This window comes from Macaca fascicularis, chromosome 16 (assembly GCF_037993035.2).
Source record: "Macaca fascicularis isolate 582-1 chromosome 16, T2T-MFA8v1.1".
Classification (NCBI taxonomy): domain Eukaryota; kingdom Metazoa; phylum Chordata; class Mammalia; order Primates; family Cercopithecidae; genus Macaca; species Macaca fascicularis.
The window spans coordinates 82,447,146-82,458,448 of NC_088390.1; positions in this window are offsets into that span (position 1 = coordinate 82,447,146).

An 11,303-nucleotide genomic window follows, 5' to 3' on the forward strand; every position below is an offset into this window, starting at 1 on the left:
CCCCGAGGGCGGGGCCGAGCCTGCCCGACTCCCATGGAAGGTTTGGACTTGTTACACCCACATGCCCAGGGGAGTGCGGCGGCGTCACACCCAGATGGGGAAGGAGTTAGGCCAGGACAGACAGGGCTGAAAACAGACGTTCACATGCAGGCGCAGGCTCAGCGGAGAGGCCCCAGCCCCGGAGCTCAGGATTAACAAACACCTCCAGCCAGCTCAGAGGCCCTGCTGCCAGGCAGCCCTCCACCCACAGCTCTCAATCCCCCAGGACAGGAGGGGGTGTCCTGCCAGCCCAGGGCCTGGCTCTCTGCTCTCCACCGACGTGATAGGGCAGCCAGGGGACATTCACTCCAGACAACTGGCACAACGTCCGTTTTTTTTTTCTTTTTTTTGAGACAAAGTCTCGCTCTGTCACCCAGGCTGGAGTGCAATTGCACAATCTCAGCTCACTGCAACCTCTGCCTCCCGAGTTCAAGCGATTCTCCTGCCTCAGCCTCCCAAGTAGCTGGGATTACAGGTGCCTGTCACCACGCTCAGCTAATTTTTATATTTTTAGCAGAGAAGGGGATTCACCATACTGGCCAGGCTGGTCTCGAACTCCTGACCTCAAGTGATCCACCCGCCTTGGCCTCCCAAAATGCTGGAATCATAGGCATGAGCCACCGCACCAGGCCCCATTTTATAAAGTGTGCACGGTGCAGCGGTCCCCGCCTCCCCGCCCTGTCTTCCTGGCTGGCTGTGTGCGGGGCTCTGCGCACCATCTGTGCAGGGCTCGGAGCCCGATGCAGTAGGACGCGCATCACTGAGATCCTCAGATCCTCAGGCCAGCTCCAGAGAGGCGGGGATGTCTGGTGCACACCCTCCCCCAGGTGCCACCAGGGCTGGCTTCAGGTGCCACTAAGCCTGGGCTCTGGCTGAGGCCCACCACACTTGGCTTTTCCCACCTGCCTCTTCCCCCACCCAGAAATGGCCCCTGGTGGCTTCTGTGAAGTCAGATTGAGTGGCAGACAGTGATGCCAGCTTATTGGTCTTTTCCTCACACTGGGGACCAGGGCTGCTGCCTTTTACTTCTTGGTGTCCCTGAGCCTCTTCAAGAAAGGGGTGATGCCACCCCCCTTTCCAGGCGCTCATTTCACTGGCCAAGCGTAACAGGCCCCTTCTTCGGAGGTGGCGTCGCTTTCTGGGTCGTTCCTGAAACCCCTGCGGTTTTAGTGGAAGGAGGGCCTGAGGGGGAGTCAGGGGATGGAACAGGCTGACTGGGTGACATCACCTGGACATCCTGGCAGGCCTTGCTGAGGACAAAACACAGCCTGGCAGGAGAGAAAGGTCCCAGCAGACAGGGGAGACCAGGGACCGACACCTGATACCGGCCTCAGGCCCCCATGGGATAAAAAAGGCCTGCACCCTTTTTGGCTGAATCTCATGGGAAGTCCCTGAACTCGGCCGTGGAGAGGGGATGCAGGAGACCCCCATTCCTGGAGGTGGAGGAGCTGACAGGGGCAGTGGGGGTGGGGAGGGCAGCGGCGGCCTCTGACAGCGATGAGGAAACAAAGTGGTCTCCAGTGTCCTCGGCTCCCAGCCCATGTGATGAGATGGCACCAGAGATGACAGGCCACTCAGCCTCTGCCCCAGCCTGCTCCCCCTTGATTCCTGGTGACACTTGACTTCTAACCACTCATGGCATGCCTGCGATCAACTGTCTTCAGAAAGGAGCCGTTTGTGTGAATGACTACGGGGGCCGCCAGCCTCACCCCTGGCATCCCTGACTCACCTTTTTTTTTTTTTGAGACCGAGTCTCGCTCTGTCTCCCAGGCTGGAGTGCGCTGGCACCATCTCGGCTCACTGCAACCTCTGCCTCCCAGGTTCAAGCGATTCTCCTGTCTCAGCCTCCTGAGTAGCTGGGACTACAGGTGCCCGCCACCACACCTGTTAATTTTGTATTTTTAGTAGGGACGGATTTCCACCATGTTGGCCAGGCTGGTCTCCAACTCCTGACCTCAGGTGATCTGCCCACCTCAGCCTCCCAAAGTGCTGGGATGACAGGCATGAGCCACCAAGCCCGGCTGCTTCACCTTTGAGCTAGGCCCCTCCGTGGGAGGTGGCAGTCATTGGCAGTGGGGCCCTGGGGACAGGTGTCCACACTTCAGACAGAGAGCAACCAGGCGAGGTCCCTGAGCTGTGCAGGGGGAGGTGCCCTGGGCAGAGGGCGGCGAGCCTGAGGTCTGGAACACTGGGGCATGGAGCATCGCCGCCTCTGCAGAAGCCCTCCAGGAAGGAAATGAGCACTGCAGGGGGCCCCCACACGCCCCGGAGATTAAGGGCTAACTGATACACTGCAAGAAAAACAAGAGCTGACTTCCTGGCGTGATCTTCTCATGCCAGATCAAATCAGGCCCGGCTCCTCTGATACGCGCTGCCAGGCGGCAGGCAGGAACACCCCGAGCCCTGAGGCCGTCTCTCACCGTGGGATGCTCCTGTCAGATGGCGGCAACCCTGGCCCCAGAAGAAAACAGGAGAAAGGACAGGGACACAGAGTGGGGCATGGCTGTCTTTGTGCTTCACCTCTGGTCTCACCCTTTGGAGAGAAAGGAGCCCTTTATCTAAAAGGCCAAGATGGGGCTGACTGCCTGGATCAAGACCGTCAGCGTCGGTTTCTGCAACCACAGGCCCTGCTGTGTGTGGCTGTAGTGCATTTGAAGGTGCGCAGACGAAGTGAGATGTATTCTATGTGCAAAATTCATGCCAGACTTCAAAGACATACTATGGAAAAAGAATGTAAAACGGCCGGGTACGGTGGCTCATGCCTGTAATCCTGGCACTTTCAGAGGCCAAGACGGGCAGATCACGAGGTCAGAAGTTCAAGACCAGCCTGATTAACATGGTGAAACCCCGTCTCTACTAAAAATACAAAAAATTAGCCGGGCGCGGTTGTGGGCGCCTGTAGTCCCAGCTACTCGGGAGGCTGAGGCAGGAGAATGGCGTAAACCTGGGAGGCGGAGCTTGCAGTGAGCCGAGATTGCGCCACTGCGCTCCAGCCTGTGCAACAGAGTGAGACTCTGTCTCCAAAAAAAAAAAAAAAAAAAAAATTAAGGCATGCATACAAAGAGGGCATCTCCCCACTTTGAGGGGCCTGGTGAGTCCTTCCCTTCACCTGGCCCTGGATTGCTCCTTGGTGGACTGAGAGGTTAGAGATGAAATGATCCCTGGGGCTGCTCAGCCCTCTGCCAGCCATGACTTTGTGCGGCAGCTTACCGACTCCTTGCGCCTAGAGCTCCACGCTGATGTGGGCAGCTGGCAGCTCACCCAGCTCAGGACCTGAGCAAGAGGTCTGATCAGACCAAAAACAGTGAGACTCTTGGCTCCAAGACTGCCAGACACAGCTGGGCACATGTGCGGCCCGGCCACGGTGTGACCACTTGGCAAGCGTGCCAGCAGTTAAGCCCTCTGGTGCCCACTCTCTCCTCCAGCTTCGGGGCTCCTGTGGGGAGGCATTCTTCTCCCTGCTGAGGCAGATGGTGGTAATTGCCTCCTTTGCCCCAGGAGCCGTAAGCTGCCAGGCGCCCATGTGTTCCTGATGAGGTGAGGCTTTGCTGTCTCAGGAAATTGCCCTGTTTGTACAAAAGCTCCACTGCCAGACCCTTGGACCGAAGTTGAGTGAAGACCTCTTCCCTTCACTCCCTTGGCCCACTGAGCAAAGCAGAGATGCCCTCCTCCAGCTGGGCCAAGAGGAGCACAATCTGGCAGACTGGGGGTTCAAGGAAACAGCCTCCTTCCATTGTCTGCAGGTACAGGGTTGGGGGGCAGAAGCTGTGGCCCAGGAATCTGCAGGGCCACCTGGAGGAGGCTCTTTTGGCTGTGAATCTGCCTAGCAAGTCTGATAAAAAGAAATGAAATGCCAAGGTCAGCCTAGAGAGAAGCAAAAGGTGGCACAGCTTGCCTAACCAGACAAGCGTGGGGAGGAACAGGTGCTGGTGATTCCTTTTGGGACTTTTACAGGGAAGGTTTAGAGGAAGCAACTATAAAAACTCCAAAAAACAGAAAACAATCAAGCCTTGTGTGTGTTAAGAGAGCAGGCAGAATTCCTCATACTAAATGGCAAGAGAACATAGAGGGAGGCCCTGGAATCCTCAAAACCAAGGCTACCTTAGGGTATCTGTCCCTCACTCTGAACCATCCCTTTTCCCTGGGAGAAAGGGGACCCACAGCACCAGCCCCAGTTCAGCTGTAGGACTGGTGCTGGTGCAGCCCACTCCCCAGCCCCTGCAGCCACCTGGTGCACGAGCCATCCCTGCATTCCAGAAGTCTGCACCCTAGCCAGTCCTGCTTAGAAACTGGTAGACCCAAGGGCTCTGGGCCTCTCTGCCACCTTTAAGATAATAGCTATCCTTACTAGCCAGGTCTGGGGACCTGCAGCCCTATTTTGGAGAAGTGCAGGTCTGATGGAGGCAGCCAGCTAACTGTCCATGCCAAGATAATGACCCGTGTGGCCGCTTGAGAAAACGTTCTGCCGGCTGCACGGCAGCAGCAGGGACCTGGTAGCATCTGGCACTGTTCACTGGTCAGAGGGAGAAAAAGGTTTATAAAACAAACAGACAAACACGAAAACGAAGGAACAAGCAGTTCTCATAGCTGCCTGATTTGTCTCTATTGTCAGGAAGCTGAAAAGGGGAGGTTAAACTGCCCAGCACACACAGCAGCTCATCAGACCCAAACTATTGTCTGAATGGCATTGCATAGATTTAGGAGGACTTCCTGAGAAGGAGAAGACAAGGACACAGGCTGGCTGAGTGGAAGGCTCTCTCAGCTATGTGTGCCCGTTGACTCAGGGTACAGCAGTCCCACACTCTCTTGGGGTTCAGAACGTTTTGGGGGAACCTCCTGTCTCCTCCCAGCAACTTTGAGACGCAGCTGCCCTTGTTATACAGGAGCTGGAGTGTGCTCAGAGGCAATGGATTAGTAAGCACAGGGCAGGGATCCACGAACTCAGAGGACCCTGGGCACCTGCTCTGTCTGCCTCACACCTCTTCTCGGGCAGCATGGGAGGCACTGCCTGGCCAGGCCTTTGCACAGCCACACCCGTCTCCATTCCACAGATGAGCCGCAGCTAACGTTACTCAGCTTTCACCAGCCCAGGTACCTGCCCATCATAGCTGGATTTCTAGGTCAGAAGATCCCTGGGGGAGCACTTCGCAGGGCCGAGGTTGCGGATCACCTGAGGTCAGGAATTTGAGACCAGCCTATCCAACATGGTGAAACCTCGTCCCTACTAAAAATACAAAAATTAGCTGGGCATGGTGGCGCATGCCTGTAATCCCAGCTACTCAGGAGGCTAAGGCGGGAGAATCACTTGAACGTGGGGGGCAGAGGTTGTGGTGAGCCGAGATCGTGCCATTGTACTCCAGCAACAAGAGCAAAACTCCATCTCAAAAAAAAAAAAAAAAAAAAAAAAAGATCCAGGGGAAATTTGGCCTAACAGAAAGGATGTGGTTCTTTTCCAAGTGGTGAGGATTTGTTCAACCCTGAGCGGTGCGTGAGAACAGAGAGTTGTAGTTAATGAAGGCAAACAAAACCATCTGCCGCGGGCAGTGACCGTGGACAAGCAAGGCTCCCATTCCCAACACAAAATTGCCACCGCAAAGGGATGGCTGGAGGAGAAAACCCTGACTGTCTTGAAGAAGTTCTCTGTGGGTCTCAGGACCAGTGCAGAGCAGCTCAGCAGATAATAGCCTCCAGTGGGCTAAGGTGATATAGGAATCTGGAGCAAAAGCCAAACACCAGGCCACCAGCCTCAGATCAGAGTACCCTAACAGTTTGAAAAGGTCCTCACAAATATTCCATCAGTATTTGTCATGTGAGATACTTTTTTTTTTTTTTTTTTCTGAGGTAGGGTCTCACTCTGTCACCCAGGCTGGAATTCAGTGAGTGGTGTGATTATAGCTCACTGCAGCCTTGACCTCCTGGGCTCCAGCGATCCTCCCACCTCAGCCTCATAAGTAGATGGGACTACAGGCATGCACCACCATGCCCGGCTGTTTGAGATATTTTCTTTAGTCTGTACCAAATAATAATACCTCTAGGCCAGGTGCAGTGGCTCAAGCCTGTAATCCCAGCACTTAGGGAGGCTGAGGCGGGTGGATCACCTGAGGTCAGGAGTTCAAGACCAGCCTGACCAACATGGTGAAACCCTGTCTCTACTAAAAATACAAAAAATTGGCCAGGTGCAGTGGCTCGTGCCTGTAATCCCAGCACTTTGGGAGGCCAAGGCAGGTGGAATCACTTGAGGTCAGGAGTTTGAGACCAGCCTGACCAACATGGTGAAACCCTCTACTAAAAAAAATTTAGCCAGACATGGTGTCACACACCTGTAATCCCAGCTACTTGGGAGGCTGAGGCAGAAGAATTGCTTGAACCTGGGAGGTGGAGGTTGCAGTGAGCCGAGATTGCACCACTGCACTCCAGCGTGGACAAGAAGAGTGAAACCTCATCTCGGAATAATAATAATAATAATAATAATAGTAACAATAATACCTCTAGTGGACGCTTGTAGAGCCCCTCACTCTGTGCCAGATGGTGCTTAGAGCAGAGGGTGGACCCAGAGGCCAGGGCCTGTCTACTCAGTGCAACCGGCACAGCCTGCCACCCCAGCTGGCTCTAGGCGGTGCCCCCAGCCACGGCCCCTCCCAGATCCTGCTCCCAAGTGTCTCTAACATCTAACAGAACAACAGGTTGGATTCTTCCAGTTGGTGGTGTCAGGATGCAGGCAATTTCCAATTTATTCTCTTTGCTTTGGAACATCGATAAATTTTACAGCTAAATATGCTTTCCATCTCCTCCGTAGCAACAAGTGTCTTCAAACAAAAAATTAGAACCAACACATATTTTTGCTATCTTTGGATATATTCCTAGACCTCTAAATGTCCCAAGCTTTTCAAGGCTGCAGACAGAATTGCGCTGTTTAGAATTCTGTGATCAATTAGCTTTTTTGTGTGTGACTAACGACCGACACCTTGTATGTGAAAAATTAGCACTGCCACAGCGATGACAATGAACAGAGCACAGTCCCACCCTCAAAGTCCCTGGTGTCGGCCTTCCTCTCCTAGGGGGGTGAAGCCTCTGCCTCTGCTTTTGGGAGGAAAGTCCCCGCTATGGCCCAGGGCCGCTATGGGTTGTCATCACAGGCTGTCACCTCACAGTCGCGGTGACAGGCTCAGGTTGCCACCAGGGGAAGGGGTCGAAACCAAGCCAGGCACTGTTTCATTTCAAACGGGGAATCCAAGAGTTCTCACTGATTTAACATAAAAAAGAGAGGAGACAGCACATCCAAACAACATTCGGGAAGAGAGGAACGGACAGGAGACCCAGCAGCGAAGGCCAGTGCCATCCTCAGCCACCTCGCGCTCCTGACCGTCACCCAGCAGGCCTGGTAGGGCTTGCCTGGAACAGAGAATAGAAACCATGATCACTTCGGCTGGGAACGGAGGCTCACGCCTGTAATCCCAGCACTTTGGGAGGCCGAAGCGGGTGGATCACGAGGTCAGGCATTTGAGACCAACCTGGCCAACATAGTGAAACCCTGTCTTACTAAAAATACAAAAAATTGGCTAGGCGTGGTGGTGGGCACCTGTAATCCCAGCTACTCAGAAGTCTGAGGCACGAGAATGGCTTGAATGGGAGATGGAGGTTGCAGTGAGCCGAGATCGTGCCACTGCACTCCAGCCCAGGTGACAGTGTGAGACTCCATCTCAAAAAAAAAAAAAAAAGAGGCCAGGTGTGGTGGCTCATGCCTGTAATCCCAGCACTTTGGGAGGCTGAGGCGGGTGGATCACGAGGTCAGGAGTTTGAGACCAGCCTGGCCAAGATGGTGAAACCCCCATCTCTACTAAAAATACACAAATTAGCTGGACATGGTGGCGGGCACCTGTAATCCCAGCTACTCGGGAGGCTGAGGCAGGAGAACTGCTTGAACTCAGGAGGTGGAGTGAGCTGAGATCGCGCCACTGCACTCCAGCCTGGGCGACAGAGCAAGACTCCGTCTCAAAAAAAAAAAAAAAAAGAGAAGGAAAGAAACCATGATCACAGCCACAGCAGACCTTGGGCAGGCTTTAAAAGTATGAGACTGGGCCAGGCGCAGTGGCTCACTCTTGTAATCCTAGCACTTTGCGAGGTCAAGGCAGGTGGATCACTTGAGGCCGGGAGTTCGAGACCAGCCTGCCCAACACAGTGAAACTCCACTTCTACTAAAAATACAAATATTAGCTGGGCATGATGGCATGCACCTGTAGTCCCAGCTACTTGGGAGATTGAGGCAGGAGAATAGCTTGAACCCGGGAGGCAGAGGCTGCAGTGAGCTGACATCGTGCCACTGCACCCCAGCCTGGGCGACAGAGCAAGACTCTGTCTCTAAATAAATAAATAAATAAAAGTATAAGGAGACTGAATTGAGGTCTCTTCGTCCTCTCTTGATGTTGGAGACAGAAGCCTCCTCTAGGTTCAGAGTTTGCTGACAGCACCAGAGTCCATCCTGGAGGAGGGACTGGAGCCAGCACAACATGGAGCACCCACTTGGAAGAGATCCATTCGCAGCCCCCGGGGCCTCAACTGCATGTCCTGCTCCACGGGAAGGCAGGACTGAGCGGCCTCCGAAGTGTCCTTCTGTGAAAACCCCCAGCGAACAGCCTGCAGGGTGCAGGGGCAGTAAGGGCCTGCTTGAAACCTGCTCCCATCAGAGGCAGAGCCGCTTCCCAGGGCCTGAGGACAGGAGGGGGTCCTGCGTCTGGCGCTCTGTCCCCCACGACACAGCCTGCTTAATGTCCAAGAGTCCCACGTGAAGGGATGTGCAAGCTCGCCGGAGACCTTGGCCCTGCCAGATCTGTCTTCTTATGTAAACACCTGCTTTTAATACTAAACAGCATCACTGGCCGGTAACAGCCAGTGCTGCTCAGAGTGCCTGGAAGGAGCACTGAGAGGAATGGAATTTGTAGTGTGGCCGCGAGACAAAGCATTAGGCAACCTGAGAAGAAAAGGTGCAGTCTGGATTCGCCTCCATCCCTAGTTGATAGGTCCTGGGTCCCCACTGAGGCCAGCGCTGTAGTGGGAGAGGCTGGGAGGGCTGTGGGCGGGACAAAGGGACATCTTCCAGGAGGATGAGCGGTTCCCCATGCCTGTCCCCCTCACGATGCTGCAGGCAACGGCTGAGGCAGGCCTGAGACTGCTGCACAGCAGGGCCTGGAACTGGGTTCTTGGAGCTGGAGGACACAGCTGTCAGCACAGAGACGAGACAAGGGAGGTACAGAATCCTGGCAGATGACCCTGAGAGGAGGATGAGGACATGGATGGACAAGGACCTGAGACCAATCATCTGTGCTATATATATTTTTCTTTAAACAATTTTTTTTTTTGGTAGAGACAAGGTCTTGCCATGTTGCCCAGGCTGGCCTCGAACTTCTGGCCTCAAGTGATCTGCCTGCCTCAGTATCCCAAAGTGCTGGGATTACAAGCGTAAGCCACTGTGTCCAGCTTATTTGTGCTATATTTCCAGAAGGAGGGGTGAGGACAGTCCTAAATTTATATGGCATAGATGATGAAACTTTCAATTAGAAAAACCCCAGCTTCCTGAGGCTCTCCAACCCAAAACAAATCCCAGGGGTTAAGGCCCCTCTTCCAGCATCTCAAGGTTCTAAGCCACCACCCAAATCTAACAAGAAGTCTGATTTGTGTCTCACCATCCTTTCTAGCTCTTAGCCCGCCCTCCCTGCAACTTACTGGGAAAACAAGAGGCATAGCCAAGCCCACAGTGGCATTCTAAAACCACCTTTTCAAAAATTCTAATGGTGAGATTATTAGAGTGAAAGAGGTCTGGCCTAACCCACTCCATTTTGTTTTTTTTTTTTTTTTTGAGATGTCACCAGGCTGGAGTGCAGTGGTGCGATCTCGGCTCACTGCAAGCTCCGCCTCCTGGTTCACGCCATTCTCCTGCCTCAGCCTCCCGAGTAGCTGGGACTACAGGCGCCCACCACCATGCCCGGCTAATTTTTTGTATTTTTTAGTAGAGACGGGGTTTCACCGTGTTAGCCAGGATGGTCTCGATCTCCTGACCTTGTGATCGGCCCGCCTCGGCCTCCCAAAGTGCTGGGATTACAGGCATGAGCCATTGCACCCAGCCTCTATCTTGCTTCTAATCTCCAAGCTGTCCTTGTTCATTCCTGGGAATAAGCTGAACTAACTTTGGGAGAAGCTTACAGTTTAACTGTTTAACTTTGAAACAAAGATGGTAACAGCACTTTCCGGAAATAAACCCCCTTCTTGCCTGGGGACCAGACTGCCTTTGCAGGACTAACAAATTAGCCACGAGAATTGAAGTTACGGTTTAGGAGTCATGCAGCCACAGGCCACAAGATTCTGAACCTTCCCAGTTGCTCCTAGGGATGACATCACTGTTGTAAAACCTAAGAATGGTGCTTGAGATATTTTTCAGACCCTGCACTCTATGGATCGGCTGGCACCATCCATCCAAACTGGCTCATCTGGTCTTGTGGCCCTTGCCCAGGAAACCAACTCAGCACAAGAGGCCAGCTTCAACTCCCTATGACCTCATCTCCAACCTGACCAATCAGCACTTCCCACTTCCAGACCCCCTGCCCATCAAATTATCCTTAAAATTCCCAGTCTCTGAATTTTCAGGGAGACCAATTTGAGTAAAAACAAACTCCAGTCTCCTGTTTAGCCAGCTCTGTGTGAATTAAACTCTATTACAATTCCTGTTTCAATGAATCAGCTCCATCTAGGCAGCGGGCAAAGGGAACCCTGGCGGAGTTACAATGCCATCCTGAAACAATGCTCTCGGATTTTTAACCAGTCAGCCTTTTCTTCCAGCCACCGGATTTGCTCAAAAACTGAAAACAACTAAGCCAACATTTCTCGTGGCGACTTTTCTTTCCTATGTGACAGGTGAGTTTTGATTTCCAAAGGGAATCATAAGTGTCAGGTACATGTTTAAATCACTTTTATTCCTTGCTTTCTTACATTGTTTTTGTGACTTCTATTATTGATGTTATAATAGAAGTGAAAAGGGATGACTAAGAAAAAAAGGGGAGTAAAGAAGGGGATTAAAATGTAATGGCATCAAAAAATTACACATTGGGAACTCCTGAAAAATAGTGCCCTCTAACATCTGTATCTGGCATCAGCCACACCTAGCTGCTGGTGAGTCAGGTTACACTTGACCTCACTGGGTTCACACAGCCAGGCTCCCGAGGAGAGAACAGGGACTGGATATGAGGGAGAGCACATAAGAAATGGGCACAGTC